This window comes from Epargyreus clarus, unplaced genomic scaffold (genome assembly GCF_041222505.1).
Source record: "Epargyreus clarus isolate Ecla_fem2 unplaced genomic scaffold, WU_Ecla_fem_2.2 ptg000003l, whole genome shotgun sequence".
NCBI classification, from domain to species: domain Eukaryota; kingdom Metazoa; phylum Arthropoda; class Insecta; order Lepidoptera; family Hesperiidae; genus Epargyreus; species Epargyreus clarus.
In genome coordinates, this window is record NW_027332211.1 from 1,150,716 (window position 1) to 1,163,640 (window position 12,925).

Below are 12,925 nucleotides of genomic sequence, written 5' to 3' on the forward strand. Positions count from 1 at the left end.
AAATGTATGAGGAATGCATAAAAAATACTAAAACAGTATTTTTTGTAAAAACGTAAAAACTCATACTAACACAAAGGTAGACTAATTTATAAGAGGCATACGAGCCATTCAATATTGCTATATGAACTCAACCGGATACCCATCTTTTTTATGTTGATTTCAAATCAGCGTGGAGTTGCACGTTTGCTACATTAGTGTCACAAAAAGTACATTGCAATATGTAATTCGTTTGTTTACACATTAATTTTTCATTTAAAAATAACTTTCATCCATTCAAAAGAATCAAAACAACAAACCAAAGAAGATTCTCCGGGATTTTCTGAAAATATGAAAACCTCTGCCATCGTTCTTACTTTCTTTTCTAACTTGAGCTCTTTGTGTTTCTTTCATTGTATCAACTGAGACGCCGGTTTCACGACCGAAGAACTTTTAACGAGCAAATCCGCACTAAAGTTAATTAGGTTAAATAATGCAATGTCAGTCAAATTAGTGGGGAGTAACATTGATTAAAATTTACAGTTACTTCGTCTTCGCTGCCATCTTCGGACCCCGTTCATAGCAAACAATAATAGGTTGATGACACATCACTGCACGGAGCATTCTCATAACAAACTAAGTGCCAAGTTATGGTCTTTGGGTTACTGGGTGTACTAATTACTTTATTCTTTGTTATTCTGCTAGTTAGTTGTAACAACAACATATCAAGTAACATTATCAAGTTCCATATTTTCAACACACAATCCCTACTTTATCAAAGATTTTCAAGGCGTTGCAAAACTTTCGACATTTGAAGTAGGCAGTTATCCTCGACTTTTACTATTGGCTATTGATTTAAACATTTAATTTTGTATTATTTAGCGAAAAAAAAGTCGCTTTTCGTTTATCTCATAACTATAAGACAATTTTGAAAGAAAACTGTTGAAAAGATATTATTGCTTCTTTCTTCTGGCTATGTTTTTGTTTCAGAGTCTTATAATTAAATTGTCTCCTCTCCTCTGTTTTTGTTTGCATCGTGGGAATGATGAGCCCCTATTATTTCTTCGACGATACTTGTGTTTTTGATGATACTTTAAGTTTCTAACTTTTAGCTTATTGGATGTAATATTCCTCTTACCGCTGAAAACGTTTAAAGTTTTTCGTTTCGAGTATTTTATTAGATGAGTGTGTTTTGCGCATTGGGAGCGCACCAATTACTACGGTGCGCTATATTGATGGAACGATGAATAACCCACCTCCAGGTAGAAAGATGGATAGTATCCGTATTTTGATGTCCTCGATTTTTTATTAGACAAAAATAGCAAACTAGCATGCAGTCCGCCTAATGGTCTTCGCCGCTCTGTACAGCGCAAAGAGGCCTTCCACTTGAAGATTACAGGCTTTCCTATTACAGATACCTTGCCACTCTTAAGAGCCAAGTTGATCCAGCTCGCAACTACGTCCTTTCATTAAAACGGAAATCATTTACGCTATAAATACGTGTAATCGTGATACCAACCTTGCCTGGAACCATATAATTTTTTTGGTAAAATTCCATCTAAAAATAAAACGCAGGAGTGCAAAAATGGAAGTTGGTGGTTAGTCATTACTGCTAATGAGCTTCATACTGTAAAGAAACAACGACAACACTAAACTTTAAGCGCTTTTAATAACAGTTTGCATAAATACCAACTAAAGCAGTGGCACATAATATTATTGCAACTAAGTTTGCTACTGACCATTAAGGGCTAAGACTAACTTTCCAACTACTCCAAGTTATTCTGTAGCTACGGGTTTAAATTAAGTTAGCGCTTCAAGTACGACTTTGTTACCAGGGGTTAAAGTTAGAAATGACAGGTCCAAAGAGTAATTTTGAATCACAAATGAACTAAATTTAATGCTAGTTAACTAGCGGCTGCAAGAGACAACAATGGCTATAACACCAACAAGAACAAATAATAACAATAATGTATGCCTCAATCAGGACTTGACAAGACAGGATGAAGCGTTGTTTGTTGGTTGAACTTAATCCTTAAGGGTAAAACGCATTTGTAGCTGACCTCGGGTGTGACTGTAATCCTATTTGGGATTAATTACAGATGTTCTCTCTATACTAAGAGAGTTGAAAAATCAAAGCAATCAATCACTTGCATCCCTACTACTACATACTTTGGTCACATAGTGCAACGGAAAGAGTACGAGAAGAGGCTTGGAGAAGATCAGGATCGTTATGGAAGTTTTTGTTACGGTTGAAGAGTGTGGTGAAATAGACATACTTATCCCCAGGGGTAGCAACGCTTCTATATGGTCAAGACAACTAGGACATTAATCTCTTTTGGGATCGATTATAACTGTCGAAGGGCGGTAGTAGCCATTTACCAACACGTGGACTGCATGCTCGTTTGATACTTCTATATTGTAAGAAAAGCAGATTACATAGATGGTTTGTTAATTAATTTTGTGTACATTGTAAATTAAATACAACAGTAAACCTTCATTATTCGCCATTAGTTTCCTTGCATTATTTACTTTGTTTCTTTCCTTCGATCACTAATAAGAACTTTCTTTCACATAATCTGGAAACAAAAGCGATCTCTCAAACTTAGTGCACAGCTTGGCTCGTATTACGGGAAACCAACTTTTGTGCCGTGTTTGTTTAAGTATCGGTTTGCAGTCGGTGTATTGGAAAACAGATACTTCGAAAGTATAGCTTTTGACAGAAACAACTATGAAGGATCGATTATTGGCGCTGAGATCACGAAAGATCAGAATAAATATAACAGTTTTGGCCAATCTTGATCAAAATTAAATATGAACGGATATATATTTTTATTGATGTTGAGTGGTCAGTCTGTGGCTTCAAACAGTCGCCAATTATATATTTGACATTGAATAAAGACCAGTAAATACTCCTAAGGACCGTTACATCAACTTATTTTATGGTAATATGTAACTATGCACCACAAAATATTTCTGGTGGCATCTTTAGTGGGAAATTAAGTACTTACTTATTATTTTTGATCTTTTTATGATACCGTTTTTTATTTTTTAATTTATGTTTTATTATTTGATAATTAATATATGTACAATTGACTACTCTGTCTTATAATGGTCACTTGTTTCTGCCCGCGGCTTGGCCCGCGTTTAAAAGAAAATAATATGACATACTAACATACATAAAACTGAAATTCGTACCTTCATTGGAATGACAGTGGCGCCATCTGGCGAAAATTGGTCGTACCAACTCTGAAACTTTCGTGGGCTCATTTTGTGGACAACAACTTTGCTAAAGATCATCACTTGATCAAATGCATAGTTTACGATTTAATCCTTACTAATATCCTGTATACTAGTTCCCGTGGGATTTCCGGGATAAAAACTATCCTATATCCTTTCTCGGGTCTCAGACTATCTTTGTATAAAATTTCATTAAAATCGGTTCTGTGGTTTAGGCGTGTAGAAGAGACAGACAGAGTTACTTTCGGATTTATAGTATTAGTAAGGATAAGGATAAGGATTGGATTTTAACACTTGATACCGACGTATGATGTGCATATTTTAGGGGTGAGATGAACACTTCACTTCATAAAACTATTCCAATTACCATCATGGTATTGTCCGCGCCAAACTGCTAGTCCGCTCTGAAGTTGTTGCGAGCAGGTGTAGTCATACAATTTGCTATGGCGACGCGATTCATTTCTATATTCAGAACGGACAAGCAGTTTTACGTGGACTATACATACGTTGGTAACCTGTACTGATACCACTGTACGTTTCCGCTAGCGGGGCCGCGAGCGTAAGACTAATGACTAGTAAACCCGACTAATGCCTCAGTACATAGTGATAAATGATCATGTTGCTTCCCTTGTTTTAGAACCACAAGCCTTTGCTAATCCTACAAAGACCTGTATTTGGGATAAGTGCATACTAAGATTAACTATCATTAAATCGTTTGTAAAGCTCAGCTTGTGTAGATCGTGTGGCCGGCTACCCATTAATAAGCTGTTACTATAACTGAATGAATATAGCCGCAACCCATTACTTTCCCACTACTGAGTACGGGTCTCTACATAGCGTTGTGCACGGCATCAGATACCTTTTGAAGAGACCCTCGTCAAAAAAAATTGCCGTGCACATACCATAGTTTTTGGTAACAGTTATAGTTAGAGTTACAATATGCTTTAGTTCTTCATATCAGTCTTTTGTGGCGTGTTTTACTAAAAATAATAAAGTATCGTTTTGTCTAAAAATAATAAACTGTATATAGAATTAAAAATATATAATATACTAAATAATAAATGTCTATTCGATTGTAAATACATATAGTTAATGCTACTAGTACATCAAAAATTGCATGCATGTTTTCAACTTACAGAAATGGCGAAAATATAGCGAGTACTTTTCATTTTTCGGCAAGTAAGCGACCAAAAATTGCATTCCCCAACCACTATTCTCCTCTTTAAGTTCCCCGTCTGAGCCTGAGTGAACCACGGTAGCTTGCAGCCTTAAAAGGAAAATACAAACGACTTTCCATCTTATTCCGCAACCCATAGACGTTAGTTTATTTGCGTCGTCCCTTAAATGGTAGGACAAAGTTTGTGTCAAAATAATATTCGAACCTATTGAAATAGTTCAATCGAAGTTTTCTTTCGAATGCTTTTTCGGTCTGTCTTGAAAGCAAATTGAAATATCTATCTTACTTACGATGCTATTTTTGTTACGAAACGCTACATAAAGCTAGTGATACAGAGGCATTCTTTGTGTACAAGTTTAATTATGTTTAATATTCGCTTCAATGGAAACTAGTTTACTCATTGCGTGTCTCAGACAAATGAGGAAGGTATTTTTACAATAAGTTGGAGAAAAATTTAATGAAAAATCAATACAACAATTATTTATCTGTGTGCTGTAGTGATGTTCTATAAATACTCACACTTACTATAGTTCTGATACAATACGCTAGGGTCGCTGATTGGAATTGTATGGGCAAATACGTAAACAAATACCAAAACAGTCATATTTGTTAAAACGTAAAAACTCATGGTAAGGGTACAGTACAGTGGAGTTCGATTTCCGGTTTGAACAATACAACGTTGCAGGCAAATATTTGCGACTGGATTGTCTATTATTTGCATCTACACATATCCGACATTCATATCAGGTAAACGGATTATATATGTTTTTTGATGATAACGGTGCCTTTTTACTCAACTGCAAGGAAAGGCAAACAAAAATTAGAAAAACAACGCTTTACCGTCTAATTTTTATTTATTTCATAGTAGTATTTTTTTGCCTTTTAATCATAAGATTTTTAGTTAACTTTGTTAATTTAAATATAACATAACATAAAATTCAGCTCACAATTAAAACAAGCGTGATATTTACTTTAATGACCACATTAAAAATATAATAGTTATGTTGTAAGTTAAATAAATAAAGTTTGTTTCAGTTGTTTCTGAGGCCAATTTGTTTGATTACAAGATATTATACTAATGGACCGTGTCACGATACGGCTACACGCAAAACCCCTTATAATTTAAAATACACCGCAAATTCTCTTTAGGGTTGTATTTTAAGTCTATATTTCATCCCCTTACATGACGTTTTAAAAAAAGAATTTTCTTTTCCACTCGTATATCATAACTGTGTTCCTAAATGATAAATGTGTTTTTGTAACATTTTTAAAATATAAATGCTGCGATAATTAGTTTTAAATCATAAAGTAGTGGTAAAGGTACCGTGACTAGCAAAAGAAAACACGATATTTATAGAAAGCGCGGAAGCGTACAAATTTACCCTCTTGCGGTCACCCATCCAGATCTCGACTGCACTCAATGTTGCTTTACTTAAGAGATCGCTTAATACACAAGTCATGGAGCTATGCATGCTTTATTTAGGTAAATATATAATTTGTGATTATTTCATATTTCTAATGTCGAAACGCAATTACCTAAGAGCCTTTCCGCATTATCCAATAACAATGATATTATTTTAATTCAATATCGGAGTATCGGGTGGTATCTTATCGATCGATACGTAGATTATACTCGGTAAAGATAATGTCGAGATAGCTTCCTTAACAAACCCTGATAAAGGTTTCACTATCATAATAATTTAATATTCTGGGTTTCAAACTTGGACCCTCGCCAAAGATAACATTTTATCACTTTGCTATATACAACTTACCTATTTGAATATCTGTCATACTGTTGTTTTACTCTATTGAGAAAATGACTGCACGAATTGATGCACCAAAAGGTACGCCCTCCGACATAACGGTGGACATTCTTAAAGCCATCGTTTCAGGTGAATGGCCCTGACGTCCTGGGCTCTACTTTTTTGAAGTTGACTCATTTCCTATACTTTTCCTATACTTTATCATTAAATGTAAAGGTGATAGAACCTTTTGTGGCTCGACTCCGGCATGTTAAGCGCTGCAGTGCTCTGTTTTGAAGGGTGTAGTAAGGGAGACATACTTTTCCGAGGCAACCAGCTTAGTCCTGAGGGGTAGCGGCGTATCTATGGCCGACCTCAGGTAGGAATATCTAATTCTATCTAGGGTTGATTACAGATATCCAGGAGTGGCAATAGCCACTTACCATCAGGTGGACTGTATTCTCATCTGCTACTCCTATATTATAAAAAAAAAAAACAAAAAAGTAATATGACCGATAAAGTAAAAAATAATTCTTAAAACAATAATATAAAAAAGTCTACAAAAACAAATTCATGACATATTTTTCATTCAATTACAGTTTATAAAATGGCGCCCCGTTTAAAAACGAGATCACGCTGACATACAAGATTAATTGTAAAAAATATAAAACTCACCGTGTTTCATTCTCATCAGCAATAAAAACTCTCAAACGCACACAAACATGAGCAGTGTCAGCGTGGCATGCGGAAACACGTATTGAATCGAGAAATCCTAGCAATACACGCGTGAGCTGAGATTTTGACAGGTACGCCGTGTGCGCGCCGTCACGTGAAAACGACAGTCAAATGGCAGCGCTTTTCAATGCTAGAAATGTGGAAGTAAAATGTCACAGGGAGCGATTCGCAACCTTTTTCGATATAAATGTACTTTTACATTCTTTTACAACCTTTTAAAATTATGATTTTGTGATACCGCTTTACCTAAAAAATCTGAAATATGAAAAGTCTATAAAAACAATGTCATAACAAACTATTCATTTAATTAAATAATGTATACTTTTAAAATGGCGCCCGTTTTAAAATCAGATTACGCTGGTTCCTATACAAGATTAGCTGTAAAAATATAAAACTCTGCGAGTTTCATTCTCACGAGCAATATAAAATAAAATCTACTAAAAACGCTCAAACTCACACACATGAGTACAACCAGCCCAACACGTATTGAATCGAGAAATTCTAGCAATACACTCTTGAGCTGGGATTTTGACAGGTACGCCGTGTGCGCGCCGCCACTTGAAAACGACAGTCAAAGGTCAGCGCTTTTCAATGTTAGAAATGTGGAAGTAAAATTGTCACAGACAGAAATTTTTCGATGTAACCTTTTGCAACCTTTTTAAATGTTATCGATCCTATTGTGACACCTTTTTGTCTACAAATCGTACGTGTTTTATACATTTAAAATTCGGCTTTAAGTGATTTAAATTACCTTTATCATTAACTGACTTCAAAAAGGAGGTGGTTCTCAATTCGGCCGGTATACAATATATATATATATATATATATATATATATATATATATATATATATATATATATATTTGTGTATGTACACGAATTACTCCGCCGTTGGTGGACCGATTTTAATTATTTTTTATTGTGTAGAAATGAGCTGGAAGTTGCTCCCACATAAATATAGTTAGGATCCATCTATGGGTTCTAGACTATTCATATTTGACACGCTGTTTATGCCGTTATCGAACGAAATATATTGAGAGCCGACTTCAGAACTATGTACTAATCCAACATTTATTTGAATTATTTTTTACTTTGTACTGACATAGAAGTTGGTTGTATTTTTTGTTCAAAAGCCAGTAAGCTACATTCACATAAGAAAGCAGATAAAAATTTCACAATTTTGTATACTTTAAAATACTTCTCTTCCTTTTAACTTCACGTTCAAGTAAAATAAGATTAGACGGCATGAAATATATTTCTATGCTGCATTTGATACTGAGGTGTGACCTGAAAAAGGCTTTCACGCGCCAGGAAACATGCCGTGACGGGCGCCGCCGGAGAAAGAATGCATTTTGGCGTGACCTTTAGCTAAAATATACAATATTGCTTTAGCCACTTTTATTATTTGCATTTTATATCGGTGCATTTACGTGATCGGCGTGCAGTCAGCATGTATGCAAAATTTATAACGCTTTGTATTCTATATATATAATCAATTTTCTTCCTGTTTGTTTGTGTGTCTTAGTTTTTTCTATATTGAAGTACCACACGAGAACACGCATAAGTAGTGGCTAGCGTCCATTGACATTGTAGTACACCTTAACTGGATATTTATTTATTTATTTATTTATTTATTTATTTATTTATAACATAACATAACATGTAATTTACAGGCTTAACCTAAAACATTACATGTGCTCAAGAATACTTTACATACATTCATAAATCTTGTAAGGTTGTCATGAAATATGTCAACATCAGGCATCTGTAAAAGCAGGCGATTGATTAAAGCAGGCGCAGCGCAGTGTGGTGCAGCTGCTGTGCGGCGCGTGCGCAACAAACATTCTGCCAACAGACGGCCAGGCCTTCTGCCTCCATACCCTCCACGCATATACTGCATCGGAACCTCTATACCACATTTGGCAAGTGCAAGGGGATTATCAATTTTATTATTAAGTAACAGATAGAAATGCACCATTAAAAATAGCTTTCGCCGTAACTCTAATGTATCGAGCCCTATCATACCTGTTACAAAAAGGGATGGGTATAGATAAGGGTAGAACCCAAATTTACGACTGTAGATAAATCTGGCAAGTTTCCTTTGGACTCTTTCCATCATGAGAGAATATTTCTTCTCACAAGGATCGAAAACGACTGCGTTATATTCGAGTCTAGAACGAACGAAGGTATTGTATAGAATGAGCGCTACATTTGCATCAGTGAAGTTTGAAGCCGTTCTCAAAACAAAACCTAATGTTTTGTGTGCCTTAAGACATAAGTCTTTTATATGTTGCCTGAAATTTAGTTGCGAATCGAGTGTTAAACCAAGATCACGTATAACGTTTACGCGTTCGAGAGGTTTGTTTTCAAGGTGGTAGGAGTGTATATACGGTACACGCGATCTGGAAAAAGTTATAATTTTACATTTTTCGCTGTTGAACGATAATCGATTGTCAGAACTCCATTGTAAAATACGATTTATGTCGCTTTGCAGAGCTTCACAATCCTGGCTATCAACTATAGGGTAATATAATTTCAGATCGTCAGCGAACATAAGACATTTTGCAGATCTAACAACCCTCGGCAAATCGTTGATTATTATTAAAAATAGACTAGGGCCAAGTGTACTTCCTTGATTGACTCCTGATCGCGTATAATAGAGATAAGATTTATGTGAAAGTAGGTGGACATACTGAGTTCGATTGTCTAAGTAAGAAGCTAAAAATGCAAGCAATTTGGGAGTAAAACCAAATAGACTAAGCTTCATCAAAAGTATATCATTATCTACTCGATCGAATGCCTTTTTAAAATCAAAATAAGCCGCGTCAACTTGGCGACCCGCGTCCATGGTGTCTATGACGTCACTCACAAAATTAATGTGATTGGTAACTGTTGAGCGGCTAGGCCTGAAACCGTGTTGGCTATCATGAAGATGGATACTAATTTGTTGCATTATACGAGCATTGAGAATAGATTCAAACAATTTGCCGAAAGCTGACAGAACTGCAATCGGCCTATAATTAAATATTTCAGCACTATCACCATTTTTGTGAACTGGTGTTACCCTAGAAGTTTTCCAATATGCAGGATAGGTTGATGTTAATAGGGATAGATTAAATATATGCAACAGGGGATACATAAATACTTGTATACAATCCTTTACTACGAATGGAGGAATACCGTCTGGTCCTGTAGAAGACTGGTCTCTCAAGCGTTTCCCTGCCTTTATTATTTCGGCCGAAGTAACAGAATCAACAGAAACGTACGGCGTATTTATGGAGGTCCTAACATTATGAGTATCTTGGTACACGTCGCAGTCGAGGCATGGCTTATCATTCAGAAATACGGAACTAAAATACTCAGCAAAAGCATTGACTGCGTCTTGTCCAGAAAAATATTTGCCATCTTTTTTAAATAGGCTACACTTATGCTGACTCTGACGTTGAGTTTTAACATGTCTCCAAAATATATTTGGGTTTTTACTAATACTATGTTCTACAAATTTTATATAATGTGCATACGCATTATCGATCATTAACTTGACTTTAGCTCTGTAGTATTTAAATAGTTCCAAATTAAAAACCTTACCTTCCATCTTATATCTTTTATGATGAAAATATTTATATTGAATGTTGCGTATAATATCAGGCGTAAACCAGGATGGATAAATGTATCGTCCGGTTTGCCCACTACGCTTTTTAATCGGTACGCAGGCGTTAAAGGAATTGTCAATCAAGGTGTAGAAAGCTCTTACGGCTGCATTGACATTATTGCACTCGATTACACTAGACCAGTTAATAGTATGCAATGAAGCGTAAAGTGCCACAAAGTCAGCTTTACGGAAATTCCACTGGGGTTTTGTATATGCGTGAGTGTTGTGGTACGATGAGTATATGCGCGTGGGGCGTCGAGAACATTTAGATAGTGGCAAGCGGATCTCAATTTCGAGTGGTGGGTGATATGAGTCGGGTGGCACTAAGGGTTCAACATCATCAGTAACTCTTACGCTATCACTGCGCAACCCACTCAAAACCAGATCCAGCATACCACTATTCTTATTATAAACATTGTTATGCTAAATAAAATTACAGAAGTTTAAAAACAAAGAAAACTTATTTTTTATATATCTTATCGTTAATAATTTACGTTAGTGTCTCTGAAAACTAAGTTGAAGTCTTGTGTAAATTTACCACATAGGTGGTGGTTCGACCCTTTGTGGTTCGACGCCGGCGGCACCACCGCCACGTCTATTTCTGCCTTATAACAGCAGTGTTAAGTGCTGTTGTGTTTTGGTTTGGTTGGTTTGAAGGGCGTGGTAAGAGAGACATACTTTTCCGAGGCGTTCCAGCTTAGTCCTCAAGAGCAGCGGCGCATCTGTGACCGACCTAATATAGGAATATCTAAACCTATCTGGGATTTCAGATTGATTACAGATGTCTATGGGCGGCAGTAGCCATTTACCATCAGGTGGACTGCATGCTCGTTTGCTACTCCTATATTATAAAAAAAGACATAGATACAGACTCCTTCTACTTAATGGATACCAAATTCTACTGAGCTATTAGGGCAATATTAAAAGTAAAAGGTAATCTATAGTAGTGCTGTTATAATTTTTACTGATAAAGTAACAAATTCATAGATGATCGTTATCAGTTACCATTACATTGACGTTTTTTCTAGATATTTCAGTCATGCACGTTTACGTATATTTTTCCTTTACGGCTAAAGAAAGTAATCATTAATTTATAATACGCACATAACTTTGATAAATCAGAGGTGCCTGGGTTTAAACCTGGGACGACCTTGTGTGGTCAAGTTTCACTATCACTACAAGGCTATCACCGTACGTAAACCTGCACAAGGTATCAAAGCTACAGGAGATGTTTACTACCCCAATGCCTTGCGAGCCTTAGCTTGTGAGAATCACGCGAGGGTTATTTTACGTTCAACAAAGAAGTCATCTTCAGACTGACAGCGGGTTTTATATCTTTTTAATGTATAAGTAGCAAACAAGCATGCAGTCCATCAGATGATAAATGGCTACTACCGCCCATGGATATCGATAATCAACTTCCGATAAGTTAGATTCCCACTTAAGTTGGCCTTCAATATACCGCTACTCCCGGCGAGTATTCAAAATAACAACCACAATAACAAAATATATAAACCATTTAAAATTTATGATAGTCTCGGTGAAATATTTTGACGAATTCACATATTACTTATAGATTACTTTATAGGGAATAATATATTGTTAGGAACGTTGGTAAGAGTAAAGAAATTTAATTGTCAAATGTGGGTATTAACTAAAAGTGGGAGTATAAAAGGACACTGTAAATAGTCTACTGAGTAGTTATTTTCCGATCTTTGTAACCGAACTTTACTCTGCCGGTTTTGTTGCTCATTTGCGTTTAATTGTGTTCTGATAATTTATTTTGGAAAGTTTATTTATTTATTTATTTATTTATTTAATTTATTAAAGTTAAGGTTATAAAAAGCTTATAAAAAGTTGGCTTTTAAATAATTTCCTGATGAGGTTTTTAACAATATACTACGAGTATTAGTGTCCATGCACCTAAGCAAATGTACCCTTAAATTTGATGGAAAGTTACTATATGGTAACATTAGTCCAAATTCACTTACGGCTGTTACTTAGGTGCACTGAAACTTAGAGTTTCGAGACTTCCAGTTCGAGATGAGCTATTGTATCTTCGTTACTGGAATTCTACCTACTCTGTGCATCCGTGAACGAAGATTCGTATCTATTCGAAAGTTCTTCATAATTTCACCTTCCTAAAATTTAACATTACGGCCTTCATAATTCCCGTATTAAATATTATTCGTGGAGCGTTTTCGAAATAAAATTTTAAAATATATGATGAAGCTTCAGAAAAAACGAATTTTATTCGTACGTAAAATATCTGGCAGATCTTAAACATAAAACAAACGTTTGACGTTGACTGCAGCACTTTGTATATCCCATTGCTGAACACGATTCTCCATAAAACCGGAAGAGGCCTGGATTGGAGAAAAACTACAGATCACCGGCCAATCCGTGT